The sequence below is a fragment of the Panthera pardus genome, unplaced genomic scaffold, assembly GCF_024362965.1.
Source record: "Panthera pardus isolate Hobbes unplaced genomic scaffold, ASM2436296v1 HiC_scaffold_17, whole genome shotgun sequence".
NCBI lineage: Eukaryota > Metazoa > Chordata > Mammalia > Carnivora > Felidae > Panthera > Panthera pardus.
In genome coordinates, this window is record NW_026526732.1 from 76523835 (window position 1) to 76537959 (window position 14125).

Consider the following 14125-nt stretch of genomic DNA (forward strand, 5'->3'; position numbering starts at 1 on the left):
GGAACTCCAGAGCCAAGATTGCTTGTTACATGAGTTCACCTTGAGTATAAATGACCTGGCCTTAGTATTACTGCTGTGCTCAATAATTGACTGGGGACTCCCTGGGAAGAGCATGGCTGTGGATGGAATGCTGCATCTGATCTTAAACTATTGTGGCTGGAGGCAGCTGTCCAACTGCATCCTTAGGCAAGTTCTTTCTTGAAGGTCAGTCCAAGCAGCATGTTTCCATGGCTGCTCAGCACCATATTGTCATTTCATAGACGTCAAGTATCATGTCACATCCATCAGATTGGCAAAAATGTTTAAATCTGACAATGCTAAATGTTTGTGAGGCTGTGGATGAATATGTACATTGCTTTCAAGAGTGTAAATTCATAAAACACTTTGGTGTGTAATTAGGATTGCCATAGCCTACTGTATGGCATTTGCATCCCAGAGAAATTTGTTCATAAGGAGACATGCCCAGAAATTTTCAGAGCAGCGTTGTTTGCAGTAGTGAAAAACTGAAAGCAATTTAAATGTCCATCAACAAGGAGAATTGATAAATTGTGCCATATATATAGCATACAGTATTGTACAGTACATAAAAATGGAATGAACTACTTCTTCATATGTCCACATTAATATATCTAAGAATTACAGAATTGAGGAAAAAATTGCAAAAGGAGACAGTTCAGTCTACTCACCCTGAGCTGTTAATAATGGTACTAAGGTGGCATTTCCTAAGAGTCAGATACCATTCAACACCATCAGATTAATATACAGCTATTCATGTATATAAAGCTCAAAAACAATACCAGGTTTGCTTTTCATGTCATACATTTGTAGTAAAAAGTATAGTATGCATGGACATGATAAGCACCAAATTTGAGAGAGTGGTCACCTGAAGGAGGTGGGATCAAGTAGGGGCAGAACAGGTTTCAGTGATATGTGGCCCTTTTTTGGTCTGAAATAAATGTTAACATTTCACAAAATTGTGTAGGGAGCACTTACATGTTAGCTAATATTATTCTCTAATGCTCTTCTCTATGATTAAGATATTTTATCAAAATATAAATGTAGGTATTTAGTAGTGAAACAATAGGTGCATATCTAAAAGTTATTCACATGAATGGGAGAAGATATTTGCAAATGATATATTTGAGAAGAGGTTAATATCCAAAATATATAAAGAACTTACACAACTCAACACCAAAACAAACAATTCTATTAAAAAATGGGCAGAGACCTGAACAAGCATTTTTCCAAAGAAGATATCCAGATGGCCAACAGACACATGAAAAAGGTGGTCAGTATCACTCATCATCGGGGAAATGCACACCAAACCACAATGAAATAATCACCTCGCACCTGACAGGATGGCTAATATCAAAAAGTCAAGATATAAGAAGTGAGAGTAAAATTGTCAGAATTTTATCTTCTCACTTTCACGAATCATATTGGTAACAGAGTCTGATTTTTTCAAAATCTGAGTATTTTACATACTAGTGGGTGGCCTGAGTTGTTAATTTGACCTCTGTTGGGTATATTTTTCCAATTCTTTTTATAGATTTAGAATTGCCAAAGAAGTTCTTAGAAGGGTAGTGGAAAGACTGAGAATTTGACTTAAAAGATTCAGTTTATAAGTGAAAAGGCAGAACTTAAATCCAGGTAGTTAGAGTCTAAGCCCATTGGATTATTAACTTCATTTTAAGTGTTCTTTTCAGTAAGTATTATTTTAGGCACAGAAATTGTCTTGGCTTTTCTTTCTCAGTGATACCAGAATAAAATGATTTGTTTACAGATCTTAAATTATATTTCCACATACCCCTATAGTAGTACATTCAGTAAACTACCTAAAATTACCCTTGTAACACAAAGATAGCTTTGTTAATCAGATTTTGGAAATATGTCAGTCAGTTGGTCAGAGACAGAGTTGCACTGTTGAAAATTGAGACTGAAATATCAATGTACTTGTTAACTAAAAAAGGTATCATTTAAAAATGGTTTATTGCAAAAGGAAGTAAAAACAATTCTAGGAGTACATCATATTTTGTTACTAAGAATTGTTCATAATTAAGTGGGGATTCTAAATTTAGTATGTTGTGTTAAATCAATTCAACCAATTATTGAGGTGTTTTAAAGGAAAAAAGGCTTTGACATGCAGGTAAATGCAGATGTCAGTAGAAATAGTTTTAAACCAGTTTGGGTTTAAAAGACCTTCAGTACCACTGGAACATATGATGCCTTAGTTCTTGAGGCCCCCAGGGAAGAAAAGAGCCTATTAATATAGCAGAGAACACGATAGTTTGGTATTTTTATTGTTGTTAGGCAATAATACTCCCATAGGAAATACCACTAATATGGAATTATAAAGACTTAACTTTAGGACACATTACTGGTAGGTGGACTCTAGTTATGGAAGATGGTGAGTATTCAAACTTCGACATTCATTCAGATGATTGTGCCAGAGACTCCAGATTTGTAATTTCTTTTGAATTTGTGCCTTCAGCTATTTATAAGTGTACAGTTCTCAGATTTTTCTTGAATAATATGCATGGATTTTTGTTATTCAGTGGCACAAGGATGTGTACCATTTTTCGGTGTTTTTATTTTAAGTACTTATATATGCAAAGTCTTTTTTTTTTGTTTTTACTTTGATTTTGAGGTTTCATTATAGAATAATGTGATTGATTTTTTTTAAATGAAGCTAGATCTGAGTATTATCTCTTTCCAAGTAATACCCTGGAACTCTGAACAATAATTGCCATTAATGTTCACAGTGCTTTTGGAATGCCACTTTGAAGATTATCTTTAAAACCTACAGTAATGCTTTTTATATATCACAATGATGACATTTTAAGAAAAACCCTTTGAGGCTGATACTGATTCTTGAGAATAGTAAGAATGAGAATATCAATCCAAGTCAGTATTTGGATCTAGCTCTTATTCACAAAATATTTGTTTAAATCTATTATTGCTGGTTAAGAAAGAGGGAAGAAGTTAAGTACAAGATAGAACTTTAAAACAATGGAACTGATTTTAGTAGATTTACTAGATTTCTAGTGGATTTTACTGTCTGTTAGCATCGTAAGTACCATGTACTTGGCTTTTCTGTCTTTCTCTTAGGTGGCAGTATGCACTGATGTGTCTGTTCCTGTGATCTTGGGTATCATTTAGCATTCCTGGGCATTATCTATTGCTAAATTGTGTCTAAGGATCTTTCTAGTTTGAAAATCTTAGGACTCTAAGCAAAGTAACCTACAGTTCTCTTGCTCAGAACTTGATCCCTAGTGTTTTGTGCAAGTTAGAAATAAACAGTTTGATTTAGACTAAATTGAGAAGGAGACATAGACTGATTTAGTGATTCAAACTGCAGAAATAAATGACATGATTGAGGCTGGGGATAAGGTATTTACTGGAACCTGCATTTGAGGAGACCTTTAATTGTCTGTGGTAAATTTGTGGATGGAGTTTATAAAAACATTTTCTAAGTTTCTGCATCCTTTATATGAAGGCATTCTGACCCAAAGAAATGATGCAGACTAGAAGTGGAAGATCACAGTACAGTGGTCTGTAGAAGCACAGGTTGGTCCGTTAGAGCCCAAACTGTCCTGAGCATTTCAGCCTGTATCCCTGCTGCCCTCAAATTGGAGAGACAATTGAGGACCAACCTTATAACTCCTCCCATATACCCATCTGTCCACACTCCACCTTTGCAGTCCATCCGTGGCCTCTGGACATAATTCTTAGAAAATCTTCCTTCGCATCATTGCTATAACTGGTCTCCTATTAAAATGTAAATTGTTAAAATGTAAAAATAACATGTCATTTGTTCATTTCTATATATTTTTTCACAACGTATGTGCCTTTTCATACTTCATGCTTTGTGTTTCAGCCCCACTAAGCCAAACTTCCAATACTCCCCTCCCTCTCAAACCTTTCCACTGTCTGTGGAAATCTATTCCTTAATAAAAGGCTCTCTGATGTCCTCAGTTTCTCCCTGAATGTTCCCTTGACCTTCTTGCTTTATGTCAACATGTCTGTCATAAGACTTCCACTTTTTAAGTTCCACTTTAAGTTCATTTAACTTCCATTTTCCATTTAAGACTCATTAAGACAGCCACCTGGCTGGCTCAGTTGGTGGAGCAGGTGACTCTTAATCTTGGGTTTGTGAGTTTGAGCCCTACATTGGGTATAGAGATTGGCTAAAACTAAAACCTTAAAAAAAAAAAAAAGACATCCACTTTTCATGTAGTGCTTTCAAACAGTAATGGTCACTGGTTCATACAATGTTTTAGGGTTGGGAGATGAAATCAATGTCTTCTCTCCTCTGTCCCTTTCTTCACACGACCAGTCTTCCATCCTTATGTAAGCTTCCTGCCCCCAACAAGCTTCTTTGATGTTTATGTCAATCAGGTTTATCATATCTCTATCTTCTCCCAGTTTTTTTTTTTCTTTTTAAAAAATTTTTAATGTTTATTCATTTTTGAGAGAGAGAAAGAGAGAGAGCAAGCTGGGGAGGGGCAGAGAGAGAGAGGGAGACACAGAATCAGAAGCAGGCTCCAAGCTCCGAGCTGTCAGCACAGAGCCTGACGCAGGGCTTGAACTCAGGAACCACAAGATCATGACCTGAGCCGAAGTCGGACACTTAACTGACTGAGCTACCCAGGTGCCCCATATCTTCTCCCAGTTTCTTAACCACTGTCCCCAAATTATTGCCTGTTTTTAAACTCTTGTTCTCAGCCTCCTTTAACTTTCATGTTGATGATTTTTCTTGTACGTTGGACTTTCTTGTTCTTAAGATCTTCATTTCTAATGGCCTTTAGTACCACATCACTTGAGATTCATGGCGGTATCATGGGCCTTATCTTCCCCCACAGCTGTTCAAACTCTATAATACTGAAGTCCTACATCTTAATTTTTTATGACAACTTCCTTTGCTTGCATATCTCTGTGGTTGCTCAAAAGCAGTTATCCAAAGCTGAACTCAGAATCTTCCTTATTGAACCTTTTGCTTCTCCTGAGGTTTCCTATTTTTTAATATAATCCATCCTTTACCAAGTTGTCCAAGCTATAAATTTGGAATTCATTCTTGATTTTTTTCTTTTTCATCAGCTGCTTCTTTTCACCTGATACTGTTAATTCTATCATAAATATTTCTCAGACCCATCGACTTGTCCCTGTCCCCATTCTCGTTTCTGGGTGCAAGGCTGGGGTTTTGCAGCAGCCTCTTAAGTAAGCCTCCTGCTCTAGTCCTGCCCCTCTGATAACCGTTTTTCAGCCTGACCACCAAAGTGGGTCTAAAGTGGAAATTATCATGTCACGCTCCGGTTTAACATCCCAATCTTACGTCAAATATACCGGTTAGAGGCCCTGTTTAATCTGACCCTGTTTACCTCTCTAGCCTTAATTCTTGTCTCTTTCCCTGTAAACACTATGATTCAGTCATATTTAATTTATTTCAGTTCCTGGAACATGACATTGACTTATTTTAGCCCTGGGCCTTAGAGTATGTTCTTTCTGCCTCACAAATTCTTCCCCTTTTTGTTAACTTGGTAAATTCCTACTCATCCTTCAGGCTTTAGCTTCCTCGACAAAGCCTCTCCTAATCCCCTTAATACTAGGTAGGTGCCCCTGCTCTGCACTTTGGCACCCTGAATTTCCTCCATTATAGCCCTTACCACACTGCATTGTAATCTCCTATTTACTGTATCCTCCACAAGATTATAAATTTTGTGAGGACAGGAATGTGTCAACAGCACTTAGAATAATTTCAGCCTCTAGTAGGCACTCGGTATGTTATTTGATAAATTAATAAATAAGGGAAGAAAGGAAGGATAAGATTTCTTTTTGAGAATAGCAGAGATTAGGTTAGATGAGATCCCATCACACAGTACCTATTTAAAATGCCATGACAAAAATTTTTTTAGCATGTAAATTACTTCAGTGGGAAAGGAAACAAAAGCAAGGAGATTAATCAGGAGATTGTGATACTGTTGCATTGATGTGATCCAAAGAGCCCAAACTTGAGTTGAGGCACTTACAATAGAAAGCATAACAATTTTATAAAAGAAGAAGGCTTAAGAGAACTTGACCACTGGGATGGAAGGTGGAAGGCAAAACGGAAAATGCCTATAGTTCTTTGCCATTGGTGGTACCAGTGATAGAAATAGGGAATTTGGATAACAAGTTTTGTAAAAAAAAAAAACAAACAAACAATTTTCAGAAGTTTTAGATTTATATATTAAGTTAAATCTTAAAGGAAAAGAGTGCACTGATTCTAGAGGCAAGAAGTATCTTTTAAAATGCTTTTTAGTAAAATATACTAAGTGGAGATTTTAGTTATAAATGCAACTTTTGAATTTGTTGAATTTTAAGGAACTCACAATCTCACAAGCTGCTATTTTCCTGAGAAGCAGTCAACATCTAAACAAAATGACTCAATTTTGCGTGTGACTTTTGGTTGTCCTAGATATAAAAGAGTTGTGGGTTTTTGGATACTATAGACATTTTTACAGAAATCCATTACAGAGTAAGAATGACAATATATAAAAACATCTTGAACAGTTATTTCTCATTTAAAGAAAAAAAAAAAAAGATCTGTAATATGGCATTTCTCCAAGTCTTTCTTACTATCATTTTGGCAACAGAGAGTTGGAACTTTGAAAGATCAGCAACAGAGATGAGATTTAGAAGTCATTTGTCTAAAGTTGATTAATGAGTCCCTAAGAATAGGTAAACTTGATAAGGGGAAGATTATAGAGGCAAAAGAACAGAAAGAATGGATGATTATTGCTGAATCTTTATAACCTCCACTCTCACAGGGGATAATTAAGAAGTGTCAGCAATATATAATAGAAGGGGTGATTAAAGAAATGAGAGGAATATCTAAGTGTTACACAATGATGAAGAAGTAAAGTAGTAGGAAATGGAGCCATATCACAATGAACTAACAAGGGAGGAGCGCCTGTGTGGTTCAGTATCCGACTTTCTCTGTCCCTCCCCTGCTCTCCCCTAGTTCTCTCTTGCGTGTGCAAAATAAACAAACATTAAACAAAATAAACAAACAGGAGAGTGAACAATTTTCTGTTCTCAGTTCCTACAAGGAAGCATTAAATGTCCAGGGAGAGCCTCATGAATTTAAAATTACTTATCCTAGAATTCTAGAGTATTCATAATCTGAAACTCAGTGACCAGTCCTGATCTCTCAGGTTCCTCAAACCCATGTGCTCAGTGTCCTCTAGCACAAACTTTGAGGTCTCTATGATTTTATTCCCCACCCAGCTCTTTACCTCATTTAAATCTTAAATGAGGGCCCTTAAATCAAGGGCCCAACCTAAGCTTCCTCTAATTCATATTGTCTTCCCTAAATCCTATAGTGATCTCTTTGTGTGCCCCTGATTTTCCCTTTAACCTGAACCTTTAAATTTTTGCTTTTTTCCTTTGTCTTCCCAATGAGACTGTGAGCATTTTATTTATTTATTTTTTTATTTTATTTATTTTTTTAATGTTTATGTGAGAGAGAGAGAGAGAGAGAGAGAGAGGGAGTGGGGGAGGGGCAGAGAGAGAGGGAAACACAGAATCTGAAACAGGCTCCAGGCTCCAAGCTGCCTGCACAGAGCCTGACATGAGGCTGGGAGTCACAAACTGTGAGATCATGACCTGAGCTGAAGTCGGATCCAGGCGCCCCATGACTGTGAGCATGTTAAGCACAAGATCCATGAGTCCTATTTGCTGTTTAATTCTTTGAGCACTGTCAGACCTCAGTGACACTAGTAAAAGTGAATGATTTGTAAAAAATTAGATCTAAGGTGCCAATCAGAACTAAAGTGTTTTAGATCTTAAATACTGCATAGTGCCATGTATGTAGTAAGTCCTAAAAGAACCACATGTTACTATATCTCTCAGGAAAAATCAAAATGTGCTTGGTTGACATGATTACAGTGAATTCTTAATAGTTTATAATCAAAGAAAATCTAATTGTTTTCACCAATATCTGTTTATATACTTTCTATAATAAAAATACCTAGTATATTGAATATGTACAAATGATGTTTTTATACATCATTGCTAGTTTTATAAAACTATAACTCCTTTATTTTATCAATGCAGTCTTTTTACTAATAAATACACTGTTCACTTCATTGAGTCGATCATGACATTGGTGCTCTATGAGAGCCGGTACATATAGTAGTTAAAACTATGGGCCCTGCAGTTCAGCCCAGACCCTACCAATTATTAGCAGTATGCACTCTGCTATGGCCCTTAATCTCTCTGAGCTTCAGTTTCTTCATCTGTAAAATGGGTCATATCTACCTTCCTCATTGCTGAGAGAATTGAATGACACAATCCACATAAAGAGTGGAGCACAGTGCCTGCCACTCACTGTTAGATGTAATGATTAGTCACTGTAATGAAATTTTCTGTGATTTAACGGTGCTACCAGAGAAAACAGTGCCACCAGTTTTTACAGGTTAATTTTATGGGTGGTATTTCTGTCAACTTTTAAAACCATTTACACCCACTATTTTATGTGATACTTTGATCATAAAATAGTAGGTTCTTTTCATAGTTATGTAGAATCGAGTTGGCTAGCTTCCTTGTGTTCCACTACTTATAATTTCGTAGTGACAAGGTTGGTCAATGTGGAACAAAATATCTCTTACATGGTTTTCTTTCATTATATGATGCAGGATGCTGTATCACAAGATGAATCCAGGATCTCCCTCTCTCTAAATCTTTAAGAGTCAAATCAAAGTTAACTACCAGGTACAGAAGAATCATGAAAATAAAACAGATATACTGTATTCTCCAGGGGATAATTCTAAAATAAACTTCTGTAAATGATAAAGTATCTTTTGTAGGATTTTACTACCTATAACTGGTAGATTATAGTTAGAAAATATTATAAACATAAAGCCTGACCACATTGTGTCCTAAACACTGAAGGCAAACCATATTGTGGGGATTTCATTTTAACCACAGAGAAATTGTAACAAGTCCAAAACCGCAGAACCCAAGTAAGTAGTAGATCCGGGAATAGAACCGAAAAGGCTCTGATTCCTCCTCACATATGGAGACCACAAGGTTCTGCTGCTTCTGAACATAATGACAGATCATCTAATGCTGCTAGCCATCTGTACATGACACATCAGGGGCAGACTGTATGAGGGAGGGCACTGTCTAAAAGCATGCAGCCTTTACTTTCTAAAGGCCTGTGTAGAAACCAGAGAAGTGGGGAAGGAGCCTTTATAAACACCAGATGATTATCAACTGATATTTGTGTTTGGGATAATCCGTTGCTACCACAAAGTTTGCTTCTTTGCTAAGGTTGTAAAAGAAAAGCAGTAGTTTATAACCATAGAAATGCTTTTGTCCGTTCTGAAAAACATCTTAGTAATTTTTAAGAAAGCTAGCTAAAGAGTTTCCTAGAATGGCATCATATATATAAGGAGCCTAAAAATTGTATGTTCCTTTCAAGATTTGACCCCACTCCCACATGTTACTTTTAAATTTTTGCTCCTTTTGCCTTTAGTTGATTTCCAGAGCACTGAAATGATGATTTTGAAGGATTTGTTCTGCTTTATTGTTGCCGTTTGAAGAAAAATTTTCCCAGCCTCCTCAATGTGTCATGCTTTATTCCTCTTTACTATTTTATATGGATAAAAGTTTATTGTTATTATATTTTACTGTTTTATTATATCATAAACTTTTTTGTGGGATTATTTTCTTTCTACCCATGAAAAGTTCCTTTAGTTGAAGTCTTTGGGTTTCTATTTATCGAAAGATGTCTTTGTTTCAACCTTACTTAAAAAGAATTTTTCTTACTTACATTTCTTTTTTTTATTGAAGTATAGTTGATGCATAATTCAACCTTTTGAAGAATGGCTTTGATAGATATTCTGTTCTAGGATGACAGTTATTTTCTCTTAGGCACTTGAAGATACCCACTATCTGTGGCTTCTATTGTTCCTGTTAAGTGAAAATTATTTCACATTATAGGGCACTCATGTACCTGTCTTCACACATTGAGAACTTACATTTACCACTTAATCCTGATAACAACCTTATGATAATATTTTATTCTCATTATTCTCATTTATTCTAGTAGAGCTACAGAGGCACAGCACAGTTAAGAATACAGAATGAGTGTGGAGAACAAGATTACACCCTAAGAGCACTGACTCTAAAGGCTGTGTTTTTAAACCATTGCCACAGCCAAGTGGATACATAAAGAGAAAGATGAGAGATAAATAATATTGTTAAATATTAAAGATATTTAGGCGTGCCTGGGTGCCTCAGTCTGTTAAGCGCCGACTTTGGCTCAGGTCATGATCTCGCAGTTTGTGAGTTCGAGCCCCGCGTCGGGCTCTGTGCTGACAGCTCAGAGCCTGAAGCTTGCTTCAGATTCTGTGTCTGCCTCTTTCCCTCTGCCCCTCCCCTGCTTGTGCTCTTTCTCTCTCTCTCTCTCAAAAATAAACATTAAAAATAAAAAAAAAATAAAAAATAAAAAAAAAATAAAAATACATTTAAGAACTGTAGTAATTAAAACAGAGTCATTTTTTTCTGGATAAAGAGATTAGTACCCTAATCGTTGCTATTGGACTGTTATTACCAGGAAGTATCAACAAGCTGTGCCTGTTTTTCTCATGTGTAAGATAAGAATAATAATACTACTTGCCTCATAGAATGGTTGTAAAGAGTAAGCAAGTATGTACAGACATATGCATATTGCTTTAAAGTGAAAAAATATTTGTTGTCATTAGCATCGGTAGAATAAAAGGAAAAGCACATCAACGTCACTCTTTATCAGGGAAATACAAATCAAAACCACATGGAGATACCACCTCTCGCCAGTCAGAGTGGCTAAAATGAACAAGTCAGGAAACTATACATGCTGGCGAGTATGTGGAGAAACGGGAACCCTCTTGCACTGTTGGTGGGAATGCAAACTGATGCAGCCGCTCTGGAAAACAGTGTGGAGGTTCCTCAAAAAGCTAAAAATAGATCTACCCTATGGCCCAGCAATAGCACTGCTAGGAATTTACCCAAGGTATACAGGAGTGCTGATGCATAGGGCACTTTCAACAATAGCCAAATTATGGAAAGAGCCTAAATGTGCATCAACTGACGAATGGCTAAAGAAGATGTGGTTTATATATACAATGGAATACTACTTGGCAATGAGAAAGAATGAAATCTGGCCATTTGTAGCAATGTGGATGGAACTGGAGAGTATTATGCTAAGTGAAATAAGTCATACAGAGAAAGACAGATACCGTATGTTTTCACTCTTAGGTGGATCCTGAGAAACTTAACAGAAGACCAGGGGGGAGGGGAAGGGGGAAAAAAAAAGTTACAGAGAGGGAAGGAGGCAAGTCATAAGAGACTCTTAAATACAGAGAACAAACTGAGGGTTGATGGGGGGTGGGGGAAAGGGGAAAGTGGGTGATGGGCAGTGAGGAGGGCACCTGTTGGGATGAGCACTCACTGGGTGTTGTATGGAAACCACTTTGACAATAAATTATATATAAAAAATAAATAAAAGGAAAAGCACAGAAACCAACCCTGCTATATATCAGAATATAGTATTTGATTACAGGTGTTGAGAGGAAATGATGGCTATTAAATAAATAGTTCTGACATAGTTGAATGAATTATATAGAAAATAGAAATTTTGAATATCTTTTTAAAAAAAAGAATATATTCAGGGGTGCCTGGGTGGCTCAGTCGATTGAGTGTCCCACTTCGACTCAGGTCATGATCTTGCGGTCTGTGAGTTTGAGCCCTGCGTCAGGCTCTGTGCTGACAGCTCAGAGCCTGGAGCCTGCTTCGGATTCTGTGTCTCCCTCTCTCTCTGCCCCTCCCCCGCTCATGCTCTGTCTCTGTCAAAAATAAATAAACATTAAAAAAATTTTTTTTAAAACTACACCCAAACAATAAAAAAATAATACCAGATATAGAGATTATTTCCTAAATCTATGATATCACCAGAAGAAATTTTTGATTAATATTTAAATGTAGAGAAGACTGTAGTAAGAAGACTGTCAAGGGCAGAAACTGTAAAGAAAAAGAGAGATCTGACAACATAAAAATTTTAAATTCCTTTTGTGAAAACAAACAGGGACATTGTAAATGATTAATGGCACAATATACTAGAGTAGGGAAACCATATGCAACATATATAACAAGTTAATATTCTTAACATATTATGTAAAGAGTTCTTATGAAATAATAAAGGAATGTAAGAATAGAGCCAAAAAACATAATCTGACAGAAAGGATTACAAATGACCAAATGACATAAAAAAAGATGGACTTCACTAGGAATCAGTGAATCAATCAATCAATAAAAATTCGGAAACCAGTTTCCCCTATGAATTTAATGGTGATTGAAAAAGATTCTCCACCAAGGGCAAATATAATAATATATAAATTACCACAATGGAAGAAAAATAACTGATTCACAAAGTATTTGGTTGGATAAGGAAAGACCTCTTCTGCAAAGTTTGAGATGGCCTTTGAATTATTGGCAAAATATTGACAAGAAGTGAGAAATGAGGGAAGTTTATCACCCTCTCTTCTGAAAAAATTGGCATCATGGGGGAAGAAAGATAAGGAACTATAGCTTTGATTTTGTCATGACGAAGGGATGTGGTATTAAAATCAGGAATTAGAAGATATCTATAAGTTACCTTCTTCCAACAAAAACTTGTTGTGCACTTATAGGTACTGTGGGAAAATAATGAATTTAATTGTGGATTTTCTAGTTAGAGGTACGTTCAAGTAAAATTATCCAGCTGGTTGTGGGATATGCATATCTGAAGTTGATAGGAACAGACTAGGGATGCACATTTGGGAGTCAGTATATATGGTTGATAATGAAAGCCATAAGCAGGATTGAGATTTTATAGGATACACACATGCTCATACACAGTAGCCAATGACAGAGTAGTAGAAAACACCAATGTTTAGGTGCTAAGGATGCCACAAAGTAGAAAGAAGAAATAATCACAAATTTAGGAGAAGGCACAGAAAAGTATGACATTTCAGAAGGCTGGGGAATAGAATTTCAAGAAAAAAGACAAACAGATTAGTGGCAATGCAGCAAAGAGGTCTGGTAAATTAAAGATTGATAATAGTGTTCATTAGATTTAGTCAGGAAATATTTTAACTTGAGAACAACAATTTTACTAGAATGATGAGGGTAGATAGGAAACTCCAGGGGACTGAGAAATAAATAAGAGATGAACTATAAACTACTATTTCAAGCACATTAGGAAAAACATGGGGTCAAGAGAGAACTTTTTCCCTTTAATGAGAGATTCAAACTCAATCAGGTGAGAGGATGGAACTTCTCTAGAAGAAGTTACAAGTACAAGGGAGGGAGCTAACTGAGAAGAAGGGAGTGAGAATGTGGCACCTGTGGTGAGGTACCTTGAAGAGGAGGAGGAATACCTTGTCCACTGATGCCTGAAGAATGAAGCTAAAGATAGAGGTCGGGGTCGGGGTGGGGGGCACAGTTGAGGGAGATCATGTATTATGCCCTCACTATGCCAGATGTGGGAGACATGTGAAGAGGTCAAGATTTTAAAGGATTGGGAAAGCTTGGGAATAGCCACTGGGTATAATGGAAGTGGAAGCTGACCAAGAACAAATAAGAGGAATCACATGTAGGGTGGCAGTGGGAATCTAGCCAAGGTTGGAGACCATATAACTGTAGTGGCAAGGCATGGCTATATGGCTTTCTCTGGCAACTCTTAGAATCCTGGGTTATCAATAATGTTAATTCCTCTTGCTTTGGATAGGTTACCCAGGTGGATGATCATATAAGGGGTCAGACAAGTAAGCTATTAATATCAGAAGTAAAAATCTGTCCAATATACTTCAAAGCTCAAAGCCTTTCAGTGTTTGGCCATTAATATAGAATAAAAACCAGAATCCTAGGCTAGAATTTTAAGGTTTCCAATATAAAATTCTGACCTTATTTTTAGTACACCCTTACATGTATCACCACATTATAGCCAAATAGGGTTTCTTGCTATTTTTTGAAAATTTTTTTCTTTCTCAATTTGCATCTCATGTTGCTTCTGGTATTTACCTGGCTTATAAAAACCTACATCTCTGTTCCTTAAAACTCAGTT

The 14125-nt window shown here is 36.5% G+C and overlaps 1 protein-coding gene across 1 annotated transcript in view; it reads left to right on the forward strand.

Moving 5' to 3' along the window:
- ME1 (malic enzyme 1) overlaps positions 1–14125 on the forward strand; it is a 188168-nt gene that overhangs the window by 124230 nt on the left and 49813 nt on the right. The gene's annotated exons all lie outside the window — the stretch shown is intronic.